This window comes from Leuciscus leuciscus (assembly GCF_965113295.1).
Source record: "Leuciscus leuciscus genome assembly, chromosome: 2".
NCBI classification, from domain to species: Eukaryota; Metazoa; Chordata; class Actinopteri; order Cypriniformes; family Leuciscidae; genus Leuciscus; species Leuciscus leuciscus.
In genome coordinates this window covers 29819061-29833361 of record NC_138726.1, presented here as the reverse complement: position 1 = coordinate 29833361, position 14301 = coordinate 29819061, and the positions used below count along the sequence as shown (strand labels likewise).

General features: G+C 38.5%; 1 long non-coding RNA gene across 1 annotated transcript; it reads left to right on the top strand.

Annotated features, from left to right (window-relative positions):
• The first annotated feature begins 10454 nt into the window (after positions 1-10454).
• On the top strand, positions 10455-11057 carry LOC309489485. The gene is made up of 2 exons (XR_014202424.1): positions 10455-10774; positions 10812-11057. It is a non-coding gene; the product is annotated as an uncharacterized lncRNA (long non-coding RNA).
• Positions 11058-14301: the final 3244 nt, after the last annotated feature.

The window sequence follows — 14301 nt, the reverse complement described above, 5'->3', positions numbered from 1 at the left end:
GGTGTGTCTTTTAATTTGCTTTTTAAACCCTGTGTTCTGTAGTGTTCTTTGTCAGTTCTTAACGTGGCATGTTGTTGGTTGTTCTGTTCCCAATCTTGTTCCTGATCCTGAGTATCTGTTTGTTAAAGATTTGAGTTCGTTTTTGTTTAATAAAAGACCGCTGCACTTAGATCCAGTTTTGTCTCTGCCACAACTTCCACTGTAACAAAAATAGGTTGAATGTAACTCTACACCCTTGATTTATTAAGTAAACATAAATATGTTTAAAATTAGCCCTGCCTCCACTCAATTACACCAGCTCAGACCTGATCCACTCGTCAAATTTACTGTTGTAAACTCTGCACAATAAGTGCAAATACTGGTTTAATTCAGCCATATGTTTGAACCAGAAACTGATTCAGAAGAAGTGGAAGAGTGAATTATACAGGTTTGTTAACAAGTTGATTTATTAGAATGGTAATGTGTTTTATGTATCGCTTGCCAAAACATTGGACACACAACGGCAATTCAAATGATTAGCCTTTTGCTTGACTACGTCATCAAACAGCTAATAATGTGTTGTTGCACAAACCATGTTCCCATTCGCCATATCAGATTCAAACAGCTGGCTTCTAAAAATCAGCATCCTTAGAAACGCTTTGAACAACTCAGAACGTCAGTGGAGAAAGGCATATAGTTAATCTTAACATTATAATACATCACAGCAATATACATAATTCACCCGCTATAAATGGCTACCCGATTTTTCATATCAACAGAAATATATAGGCTACATGGATAACCTGTTTTTTTCTTGAGACTCCCCTGCTTCAGAGCAGTTAATGACATTCTGAAGCCCGCCCGCACGTTGACGGGATTGATTACAACATATTTGTAATGTAGAGAGCAGGGGCGATTTCAAACCACGTTTTTGAGACTATCTCTGGTTCACTGCAGTTTTCAGGAGAAAATACTCATCAATGGTGTTGACTTATGAATTTGCACATGGTTTGTCTTAAAGCATGGGGGGCTGTTCAATATGCCCCGCCCTGTCTTCCTGTTTCAATGGAAATTGGGTCAACACATGTTGGCTATATTGCTATATATATGTTGGCTTTCTGATAGTGGTCATGATCATTTTGGAAAGAGGTTGACTCCCTGACAAAGTGCAAACATTGTGGCTCTGTTCCACTTTTATCTGGTGATGTGTTGTGAGTTTAGAGTGGAATACCTTTTTTCCCAATTCCATTTGGTCCTGCTAGTGTTACTGAAATTACACATTTCACCTTTTAGCTTTTATGCAATAAGACCATAAAGGATGCTGAGCATGAACTAATGTTCTGCTAATGGAAGGACTAATGGTCCAAGGTCGTATTATCTATTTAATAATCTCTGAGAGTTATTGTTATTCATTTAGACTCTATTACTTTTGTTTCTGATGTAGACTGCTGGACCAGAGTCTCCAGTGTAAATGTATAAGACACTATAGCTGTGTTTACAATGTTTCTATGTTCTCTAAACTCCATAATCCAGTGGAAATGCCAGAATACATTTGCATATCACTTATATATTCCAAATTATAGTTCTGCACATGTGAATGCCACTAATGTCATACTAATTTTGTGTCACACTAATGTCAACGTTATGAGAAACTGTCAGCATTGCTGTCATGGCTCCAGTCTGTAATTGTGCATTCCGACATATCTAAAAATATATCAGCTTTTGTTTCTTACTTTTTCACACCTTTTGTCTCTCAACAATATTTTTATCCTTCAAATGTCAAGAAGACATGTAGTCTCCCTACCGCCCAGTCCTTCACTGCTTTTGCCATGTTTATTGGTGTGATGCAAACGTGAAAACGGCACTGCACAAGGTATTTTTGAATCAGATTTTCAAAGTAGTCTGATTCAAAGGTTTGCATGGCAATTATTTATCTATTTAATGGTTCATTTTAGATCTGCACCACCTCTTTCAAGAAATTCCATTGAGATTAAGCTCCATCAAATATTTTTTTTCCGTTCCAGTTGAGCTATAAACCAGATTATTAGGATACATGTAAACGGGGTAGAAAAATGGCATTTGCCCCATCCCTCTTATGCATATATTAACATGTACAGATTCTACTGATCAGACATCTCTCTTTCTGTGTCTGTACTCTGTCACTACTGATCTCATAAAAAGTCAGCTCTTTCAGTAAAACTCATTTCTTTTAATGATCTGAGGGGTACTCAATTAATTGTAATTAAAGTCTGTGTCATTTATCTAGAATGGAGTCTCTGGATATTATTTCCCCGTGCTTATGAAAAATGCACACATGCATACAGACTCTCACACACACTCTTGACGGATTCATCTACTGTATATCAGCATGAACAGAGAGACCTCTGCAAATGAGCTCCAATATGTGAGCTTTGAAGGAGGCCATGCTTCTTTTAAATATCTTAAAACCTCAGACTTCCATCTACAATGGATTTATGAAGTCTGAACATCAGCATTGGTGCCTGGAGGCTATGGACACAGTTCTCCAGAATATGGCAAACCCAACATTAAACTTCATCAAAGTCGCCTCTGCAACTTTGACTGAAAAGAATTTATTTAGCTTTTATTTCATCTGTATTCATGTAAAAGCTACCCTCCACACACACACATCATGCCAAAGGGAAGACATGTGGAATACTAATACCATAGAAAGGCATCAAGGAACAATCCTCAAGAAATGCTTGTTGCTGCAAAAATGAATAATTCTTTTTAATCTACATTTGCATGAATCAAGCATTTTAAAGCATGTCCTCCTGCATTTCAACTGTTGTCTGCATCAGGATTACACTTTGCAGGACTGCTGGCACTAATGAACCCATATACTTTATTATGGAAAACATTATAAGGATTATGAATAATTGACTTATTTAAATGATAGAAAGATTTGTGTTAAAATTACCCCACTCACCCCTCAAGATAAGCAACTGCAAAATGAGACTTGATTATCTTCTAGAATACTAGTATGATAATGAAGTTCTGTTATTTTGTTTATGCAGTGCAAACCAGACTGGCATTAACATCTTCGCCTCATGCATTTGTTCACCCTTAAGACCTCTAAATAATCACACACAGTACTGTTGGGGAAAACATTGTTCTGCATGGCTAATGATAAATATATGCATATTTGCTGGGTAATGAGTCTTTATGTGGGTCACAATGGATCAGATCAACATATTCTTCTTTGAATAATTTTAGCTCACAGAATTTGTCATATACGTTTGGAGACATTCAAAGTCAGACACATTTGCTAATCTGTCCTCTGAGACATGTGGCACAGCGGAAGCTGGGGAGTGATACATTTACAAGAGATAAAAAGAGTAACCAGCTTTATTTGAGTAACCAATACACTTTTCTGTAGACAGAACCTGGATGATGTAGCAGAAAGATATGGAGGAGAATTGAGGAAAATTCAGGAGGGAAATATTGCATTGATAGTAGCTTTACATTGTCATTGTTTTATACTTTCACAGGGATAGATAGCAGAAAAAGAGGGAGAAATAGGAGTAGTGAATATTTACCAAGTCATTCCCTGTGTGTGTGACAGATGGACAGACTCCTCCCTGGAGACGGGCTGCTTGACGACAGTCTCATGCCTGCTCACAAACCAACAGATATATAATTCACTCAAACTCAAAGAAAGTTGTTGATAAAGGCATTCTGAGGTCATTTGAAGCAGTGAATTTGGACAGGTTTGTGGATATTTTCCCTGGCTTTAAAACTGCCTTTGAGCAGAATGGGGTTTAAGCCAACAGATCTCATATCTACCAAGCTATAAGCGCCAACAGACTAGTTCATGTTTTAAAAAGCAGCCTTGGGATATTAGAAACAGTGACGGAGGAATTGGTTTTCAGAGTTTAAATGACCTTGGGGTAACAACAAAATGATTATGATTTTATGACTTTATCTTAGCAATAAATAGGTATTTCCTGTAATGTCAGATTTATCTAGCGTTCCCCCTACTGATCTGCTAGTCGGTTTTCGCATCTGTTGTAGAAAAAAATTCTAATCTGAAATGATATCCTGAGGTAAAAGTGTATTCAATAGGGTCTGATGTATCATTGTAGAGTGATTTGAAGTTTGATGGACAGCTGGTTGCCAGAAGTAAAGACACACTTAAGCTATGCGTCCAAATGTCCCAGCCAATCACAATCAAGAAAAAAGCACTCCATAATTAAACCAAAACTCATGGACTAATCATTATCAATATTCTGAACTAGTTGTCGTTGTGGTCAGATGCCCCAGAGAAATGGGTCTTTTGGTGATGCATTTAATGTGTAATTCAATTCAAGTGCCTTTAGCAAATATGCCAAAACAGATAATAACAAGTTGCAAACATTTTTATGTTTTTACATAAACAGTCATGTATGAATTTACATTTATATCCGGAGTTTATTGACAATGTAATAGGGAAATGAAAATGCAGCTATCAAAACTTTATGGACAAAAACATCCTTCTTTTCCTAAAACAACATTCATTCAGACAAATATGGCTCCCATTTTGTTGACAATAATGTAGCCATGACAGCTGAAACACTCATGAATTTAATAATGAGATGATTTCCATGATTCTAATTTGTAGGAATAATTCATGGGTAATGAATTATTGATCAATTATAATTCAAAGGTAAATGACATGGCACTATGTTGATGTATGAGGCGAAACAAAGTGAGTTGAGAATTACAACGGTGTCTTATGAGAATTGTGAAGCCCTGTGTGATACTCTACATAACTCGGCATTGATCCAATCAAATAACATGGTGATTTTTAAATCCGTTTATTTGCACTGGCAAAAGGAATAAAGCAGCAATAGAAGTACAGTAGCATAAACAGATGCTCATTTTATGGTATTTAGTTTTTTTTTTTTTTTTTTTTTTTTTAAGGCCATGTCCACACTAATACGGTATATTTAGAATTTTTGAAAACGTATATTTTTCTCTCCGTTTTGGCCTTCCGTCCACACTGATGGAATTTATTTTTTATTACGTTTTCTGCATGGCTAATGATAAATATATGCATATTTGCTGGGTAATGAGTCTTTATGTGGGTCACAATAGATCAGATCAACATATTCTTCTTTGAATAATTTTAGCTCACAGAATTTGTCATATACGTTTGGAGACATTCAAAGTCAGACACATTTGCTAATCTGCACTCCAAAGTGGATACATTTGAAAACGCCGTTTTCACGATGTAGTGTGGACTATGAAACCGGTGTTATTTAAAAATTATGGCGTAAATTTTGTCATGTGACGCATATTGTACCAATAGATATTCATGTTTATACCAGTATTGTGCCTGTTATGTGCAATTCACTTTCACACTGTTGCTAAAAAATATTCTACATTGCACACTCTTCATATCACAGTCCTGCAAAGATGACAGAATTTTACTCACATTTGCTGTCCTGCGGATATACATGAGAGTTGCGTTTTAGACCAAACATATGGTGACTGCGTGCGACCTGGACCGCATCAGTGAATGGTGATATATTTTACTACATAAAATTATCCTGTCAGAAGAATTGCGCGATAACTTCATTATTTATTTTTCCATCTGAATCATATCAGTGATCTTTTGTGGGGGTTTACGCATGCGCAGTAAGGTGAATTAGCGTTTTCAGGCGTTTTTCAAAAAGTTTCTCATCCACACTGAAACGTCAAAAACGCCTGAAAACGCTAGTGTGGACGGAGAGCGTTTTTAAACGAAAACGCCGTTTTCAAATGTATCCAGATTAATGTAGATGTAGCCTTAGTTACATAAATTTTTTTTTTTAAAGTGCAAAAAATATATATATATATATATATATATCGTCGCTGCCCGATGAAACTCACGTATATGTACAAAACGGTTACTTTTCAGGAAGTGAAAAAAACACCGTAATTTCAAAAGCAGTTGAACGTAGCGTTGTCATACTTGGTACGGCATCTTTAAATGTAACCATATTCTTGCCATTGTAATGATATAATCCACATTTGACCAAAATCGAGTTTAAATGGACATACGTGCATATTTTACAGTAACGGTGGTCGATACGCGTTCTTCCGATCATTAATTAGAATGGCCAAGTCGCGTTTCATATTGACAGATGAATAGGCTACGCTCAGTTTATTTATTAAATACACTCAGTTTATTAAATGTCTCTTGCAAACTATGAAGGGACAATGAATCAATACACTGCCACACTAGCGGCGCCAGGATTTTGATTGTAGGTGGGCCTCAAGAAAACTGGATGGGCCAGTTAAAATAAGCAAAAAAAAAAAAAAAAAAAAAAAACGGGTTCCCCTTCATCTCCGTTTCAGCGCTTTTCTGTGGCACTGAGGACAGTATTTAATGCGTAATTAGCATAGGTAAAAAAATAAATAAACAGGAATTTTTTGTTGCTTTTTTAATACAATTACACTTTCATTCATTTTATTGTTTAATACAATTATAGGCCTATTATTTTTAGTTTATTAACAGCAACAACAGCTGTAAAGATGAAGTTGACGATCGCCATCTCCGTAGTAGTGAAAGCGCCTATAGAGAGAAATGCACATCATGGATTACATAATCAGAGAGTAGCCTATTTATTTTCGTTTTAAATTGTTAAAAAGACATTTCAAGCTTTCTTAAGATATATTTCATGTCTGTGAGGCATATGCTGAGTTTCGTTAAGTTAGGATGAGATGCGCCCCAGTTAACGTGCAATGCGAGTGACCGCGTGGGCGCCTCCATGATTATGTTGTCTGCTTCTTATTTATTAAATCCAGGCAAGTGGTTGATCATTTTTTTTATTAAAATTAAAGGTATAGCGGAGGATCTTTCCAAATTTTAGATAAGACCCGCCCTCTCCACTTTTTGAAACGTTTGATTGATTCACCAGAATGATTGACAATTAGGAGGACCAATAGTATAGGTTACCCACCAGGAAGTAAAACATCCTCCGCTATACCTTTAAGATACAATTTATACAAAACGAAATTCACTTAAAAAAAGGTTTTCTACAAAACAAAACTTAATTAATTGGTCAAAATCATGTCTGACCCGCTCCATGTCTCTCGATATTGCATATCCTATCTTACTCGTGCGGTTCACTTTTCATAATCAACATAGATGAAAAAAGAACATTATAATATTTTAACAAATATGAAACTAAATGAGCTTATTTAATGGCTACAACACGTATAGTAGGCCTACAGACTCTCTATTTGTACAAATTGCTGCACATTCATTTTATTCTGAATTTTGCACACATAAGTTGAAAGGCATTTGTTTGTGCATGCATGTAAAACATATCTGCAACATTTATCAAGTTCACTGATAATTATGCGTGCATTTATTAATTATTATATTAATGAATAATGTAACAAGGACGAAGCATGTAAACTGCGTTGTTTGTTTAGAATGGAATGGATCGCAAATAGATCCGAATGAAGAAACGTACAAAACCACAGTAGAAAATGGTAGCGCCGCGGCTGCACTGACATGGCAATGCTAGACAGATACTTTATTTGCACTGTACAGTCCTACCGTAATTTTGTCACTCCTCTCCACTCCTAGACGTAGCCTACGTCTGGCGTCAGGGGGGAAACGTTTACCTCGATAAAATTAGGCCTACTGTAAAGGAAAGTCATTGTCTCACCAGGCTATGTTTATTTGAAAAATAGTGTTATTCGGCTATCCAATGCTGAGCTTTAAGATGAAACTTCACGAGACCGGCGAGATGCCTCCACAGGGTGGGAGATACGCGGCGTGATTGACAGCTTTGACACCAAATGGATATACGTGAAAATCAGATGACATGATTTCACAACTTTTCATTGGTCATTTAGATATGTGAAGCATACTCTATACGGAAATGAACCTGGACATTATATCCGTCGAAAAATCTCAAAATCGGCAAAATGGACATACGCGGTTTTCATCGGACAGCGACAATATATATATTACATACACTACCAGTCAAAAGTTTTGGATCTGTAAGATTGTTTATGTGTTTAAAAGAAGTAAAAAAAAAAAAAACATTTTTTTAAAAAAATATTGTGAAATATTATTACAATTTAAAACAGCTGTTTTCTATTTGAATATATAGAATTTGCCCATGCCGCACCCAGAGGTTGAGGCTGTCCCTGTCGTCATCCCCGGTCATCAGGAGCCGCCCGTTGAGGAGGGGGCACTGTCACGGAGTCACTCACACCATCCACTCAGCAATCATCACCAGAATTCTAATCACCTTCACCTGTTCACCCTCATCAGCCTCACATTAGCTGTGTCCCAAAGTGAAGGCTGCATCCTCCGAAGGCCGTATTTGAAGGCCGGATGGCCGTATTTGAAGGCCGATTGCGTCACCGCGGCGCGACGAAGGACGTCCCAATTCAAAGGCTGCATCCTTGGAAGGTCGCATTTGAAGGCCGATTGCGTCACGCGGCTCGATGAAGGCTGTCCCAATTCAGTTCTGCATCCTCCGAAGTCCGTATTTGAAGGCCGGTTGCGTCATCGCGCCGCGACGAAGGCTTCCCTGATTCAAAAGCGACGCCAAATGCACCCTTCGTTTCCCCGTGAAAAGAAGGATACATAAATGGACACTTAGCGGCCTATTCTACCCCATAAGTCATTGCGCGCCGTTGACGACAGCATTTATTTACTTATTTTTAAAGGCGGCCGAGACTAGAGATCGGTGGTGGACAGCAAATTCACATTTAAATGTAAGTATTATGTTTTAATTTACTCAAATAGCTAGCGAAACCAGAGTTAAATTTCTTATAAACTTCTTCTTAACTCCTTCGTCACCATTGCGTGGCTACATTTATCATGTAGTTTTAGGCAAAACTTGTGGTAATAACGTTATTAGTTTAACGACCTATTTGTAATATTTGCACTTGTGTATTATAAGAAATATCACTCACCCAATAAAGCCCAAAACAATAAGAAAAGCAGTAGATAAGGCAATGGGGTTTCACTTTTATGTGTTTTTGTAGTGCTGTCATGCTATTTGGTTTTAACCAAATTTTAGTATACAGAAATATGATTTCTTAAGTATTTTGTATGCATGTCTTGATGTGTCATATTTTGCAGTGTTAACAATGCACTTAAGATTGCTCCTCTGTGTTAAGTACCCTTTTCTGCTTTTTTAGAACAATTCAGGAAAAAATGGGTTTATATATATATATATATATATATATATATATATATATTTATACTACAGGGCCGTTGAATGCTTGAATCTGATTGGTTGACGAACGTTCTAAGGTGTGCATTATTTTCAGGGAAACGCACGGCTAAAGTAGTTCCAGGCAGGTCTTGACCGCATTACAGTTCCATATCACTTCGCGTAGTCAACTGTAATAACGGAAAATAGGATACAATTCATAACAAGAAAAAGCATTTCGCCCCATGCGCTTGATCTGCAATTTTCAATGTCTAGCTTCACAATCAATAGAAACATGCAGTTTAATTTGAATAAATAAACTATAAAGTCCTATCTAATCAATAGAAAATTAAACTGAATAGGCCTATAGGCTAAATAAATGGATAGTCCTGCAGCACGGATTTTTATTGCAGATAATTTAACAAATAAATAATTATTGATAGGCCTACTTGTTAAAAGGGCTTTGGGTTTCATTTATTTGGCTAGTCTATTGTCATCTGTCAATAATAGAAAAAAATAAAAGAATTAACGAATTAATTAAAACGAATTGAATTAATTAATAAATAATAATATTGACGCACATGCTTTTCTGTCTCATTATTGCAACATCTCTCTCTAATAACTGCATTAATAACTGCATAAAGCCGGGAACACACTTTAAGGCCGGTTATGAATGTAATTTGATACTTATGACTGATCATGCCCAAAAGCGTGTTCAGCGCGTTCAGTCTGTGTTCAAAGTCGGTGTTTAAAATCTGCTGCAGTCGATGAAAACAGTCAGAGAATGTGTCAGCTAGTCGTGTGTCCAGCATTAGTCTGCTATCAGCGGCTCAAACCTCCGTTACTAACCCTAACCCTAACTCAGCATTAGTCTGCTATCAGCGGCTCAAACCTCCGTTACTAACTCTACCTAACCCTAACCCTAACTCAGCATTAGTCTGCTATCAGCGGCTCAAACCTCCGTTACTAACTCTACCTAACCCTAACTCTGAAATGACGTTTTGGAATTAGCAACGGAGGCATGGGATTAGATGCGTAAGAAATTAGTCCTACATACAAGAGCGTTTTAATGACAAAAACTTTACAAACGTCTTGAAATACATAATCTGAACAATGTTTCGAGGTGTGGTAACTGTAGTATAAGCGGAATAATTGACTTCAGGCCGTTGAATTATTAGAAAAATAATGCACACCCGAGGTGTAACGGCCACTCCGCTTCGCGTCGTGACCGCATTACCACCTCGGGTGTGCATTATTTTTCTAATAATTCAACGGCCTGTCGTCAATTATTCCTTACATATATATATATATATATATATATATAAGAAAAGTAATACACACATCTTTGCTGAAATGTATTGTCCTGTTGTTGTTAACAAGCCATGGTTCATTTGCTCTGCCTTTAGGATTGCAAGTGTCCTGGGACAGGTGAGAGTGTGAGTGGGAAACCCACTGCTGAAACTTGGCCCTGGTTTGTCCTCATGGATGAGGTTTTGGGACAGAGGCAATGCACCAACCCCCCTGTCCTCATCGCCTCAATCCCTGAGGACACACCAGGGCCGAGTTCAGTAGTGGGTGCCCACGGTGAGGAGGAGCCAGGGGCAGCAGCACCAGCACCAGCACCACCAGTAGCACCAGCAGGAGCACCAGCACGAAGGCGGCGAGACAGGACGGGTTTTTGAACTTGATCAGAGAAGAAATGCAACTACAGAGGGAGGCAGAGGCGAGGAGTGCACAGGAAAGAAGGGAGAGGATGGACAGGCTGTTTTCTCTTCTTGAGAGAATGATTGAAAAATGTTCTACATATTCTTGTTTAACTTTTTTCACTTTTATTTTTTAAAAGAAAAATTATGTACATTTATTTTTATGCTACTTTAATTGTGTAAATAAAAGAGAATGAATTGTTCTGGACATTGTTTATTTTTGTAATGACAGTAATACTTTCTGCATGAAACAAATTCTATACCTTTTTATTTTTTCAAATAAAATTGGTAAATGAAAATCATTTGTTCTATAGGCTACATTAAAGCACTTTTTCCAACTATTTACAAAATACGTTAAACATATCAAAATCAACATAAACATTTAATTTTACAATACATAAAATAAGAAAAAAAATGATGTAGACTCTATTGAGCTGAGCTGCTGGACCGGGATGGGCTGCCCCTAAGGCCTCCTGCTGGTGGGACATCATCTGGGATTGTCTCCAGAGCGTTTGAGTGCATATTTCCACTATCCACTAAGTTGTCTACCAACAGGTTTGCAGGGCTGATTCAATCGACGGCTTTCTGAAAAAAGTACTTTTAATAACTACTGCATTTATATTAGGCTACTACTGCATTACTGCGTATATGTTGCATTTTACTTCTGTATATTTTCAATATACAGTAATATCTGGTTGTTACATTATAGCTACTTTTGTGTAGTTTAATGTAATCATATTGTGATGTGAGGAAAAAAGTACTTCAGTAGGTTACTTCACATTTGTAAGTGAATACTTAACGAAATATGCAGTTCCGAAAATTAAAGTAACAAAATTAGTCACAATATTAACAAATTGTTGCTCACTACAGCAGCGTCCCATATCAAAGGGCGCATCTGACGCGCTCGGACCGGTCTAGCCTACGAAGGATTGTTCTTGTCGCCTGGCAACTGTGACAGCTGCCAATGACGAGCGCGAGAAATACTGGACTTTTTATATTCAATTGGGTTTTGTATTCAAACAGGGCTAAACCGAAAATACATGACCTGGCAGCGCCGGGGCTAAAACATCCTCACCATGTCCTCAAGTAAAATATAAAACATAAAAATGAATGACAATAGCCAATTCTGGCTCCATAGCTGTTTACTGTATCAAAATGAATGATCAGGATAGCAGCTGTCCTCTCGCACTGTTGCTTGGCGCCAGGAGCGGTGATCGCGGACACCTGGCTGCGCAATTAGGAAATCCAAGGAAGGCTACATGGTGCGTCCTTCAGAGGACGCATAGGCTGCATCCTTGAAGTCTGAGTCCTTCGAAGGATGCAGCCTTCAACATTGGGACACAGCTATTATCTAGCCTTCACTCCCTTCAGTTCACTGTCTGGTCTCATCCATAGACTGTAAAAAAATATGGACGTAGTGTCTGTGACGTCACCCGTAGGTTTCTGAAGAGCATTTTTGAAGCCTAAAGTGGGCGGAGTCGCATGTCGCCATCTTGGCCTCGCGTCACCTTGCGTCACTCTCGGATAACAGAAAATGGGCAAAGAGGCGGGGCGTGGGTGAAGCTGGAGGAGCCTGGCTATCTGAAATCACGCTTGCGGCTCACCGCTCGACATGATCGAGTTAGCTCAGGCTTGGGAGGTAATGCTATATGCTACTGAAAGTACCCTATGGACAGTACCAAGTCTGCGACTGCACAGGGCCTCGCGCTAAAGTGACAGTTGATGATGTAAAGCCAATGAAAAGTTCCTGTTTTTGCCCTTCGAAATATTATTAAAAGACATGGCTACAAGTGAGACTATGTATCATGATTCTGTACTATTCTGCTAGTTGAAAATGTATTATGCAGTAACTTAACTATTATTCTGAGAGAGTGTGTGTGACAGTGATTTATGTGCATAACAGTTACATGTCAGTCACTCTTTTTTTATAGTGTATGGTCCGTCAGCGCGGCATCGCTCGTCAAGTTCGTAGAGAGCTTATTCAGTCCATTTTAAATTCTGATTTTGGCCGCCTCTCAAATGGGTTAAACCATAGATATATTACCTATGAAGTTCAAGTAAATGCGCTAGAAAATCCGCGCTCATTCAAGGATGTGCATTTATTGCATGGACGGAGAAAGCACCGACACCTTTAGGATTTCACCTGACGGTATAATAAGCATATTATAATCTATCTGTTCCGTGAGAGCAGAACAAACAAGCCTTTATATCTATAGACGTTTTTAAATCTGAAAACTCCAAAAACCAACGAAATTGTCAGACATTCATTAGAGGCATGTTCACAGAGGAAAACAACTGAAATACAGCGCTGTTTGTTCTCTCGAACGATACTCAACGACAACGACGGAATCCAAAGCCGTGGGCAAAGTAATGGGTGTATTAAATTGTATGAAATAATCCCGAAAAAAGCACAAACACTGCAGAGATGGCAAGTTCAGCAGCTAAAATTTGCTGAGGTGACGCGGCTAACAGCAAACAAACGGCTAGCATTGACATCAGCGGCTCACCTGTCACTCAAAAGTGGACACACCCTTAATTATGCAGAACTTTAAATATTAATCAACTAAACGGATGAGTTATAAAAAAAATTCACCCCCCTCACAGTTGTTATGAAGTATACAGCAAAATTAGCTGTATAGACCAAAGCCACATAGAGAACCAGGCTGTAAACACGTTTTTTTCTGCTGTAAAGCTGGTAATTTTAACATGGGGGAGATACAGATTTGACTCACTTCTGCAGCCAGCCTCAAGCGGCCAGTCAATGAATTGCAGTTTAACTCACTTCCGTGTTGGTTTCAAGAGAGAGACGGGGAGGTTGCCGCTTGGTCTCATCACACGCTACACAGACTGTTCCTGCTCCCACCAGAGTTACCCAGCTATCCTGTTCCTGATCGTTGTCGTTATCCTCGTCATTATCTTTGAAGTCAGCTGTCATCGGATCTTCTATGTCTCCCTGTGTATCTGTTCTTCAACCTACATCATCCTACATCATCCTCAACCTCATCTTCAGTTGTGTTACAGTCATCTAAGTTCTACGTGTCATTCAGCATACCATTCATCACCTGTTGTGTTTTATTTTGCTCACACTCTATAAATAAACTATATTTAATTTACTTCCATCGCCTGTTCCCTTCTGTGTCGTGACAGAAGACCAGACCTACCATGCAGAGCACGAGCACGGATCCGTTTGCCGGACTGGTTCGAGCTGCTGCTTCTTCTGCTGCTGCCTCTACCAGTTCCATGGCCCGTCCAGTGACATTCTCCGGTGAGGCGGAGGATTGTAGCGTATTTCTCCTTCAATGCTCACTGTACTACGAAATGCAGCCACATCTCTTCCCCACGGATCACGCAAGGGTGGCCTTCATGATTTCTCTTCTCTCCGGTGGGCACAGTGGGCACAGTCATTGTTGCAGTCCAACGCTCAAGTAACCACCTTGTTATCAGCCTTCACC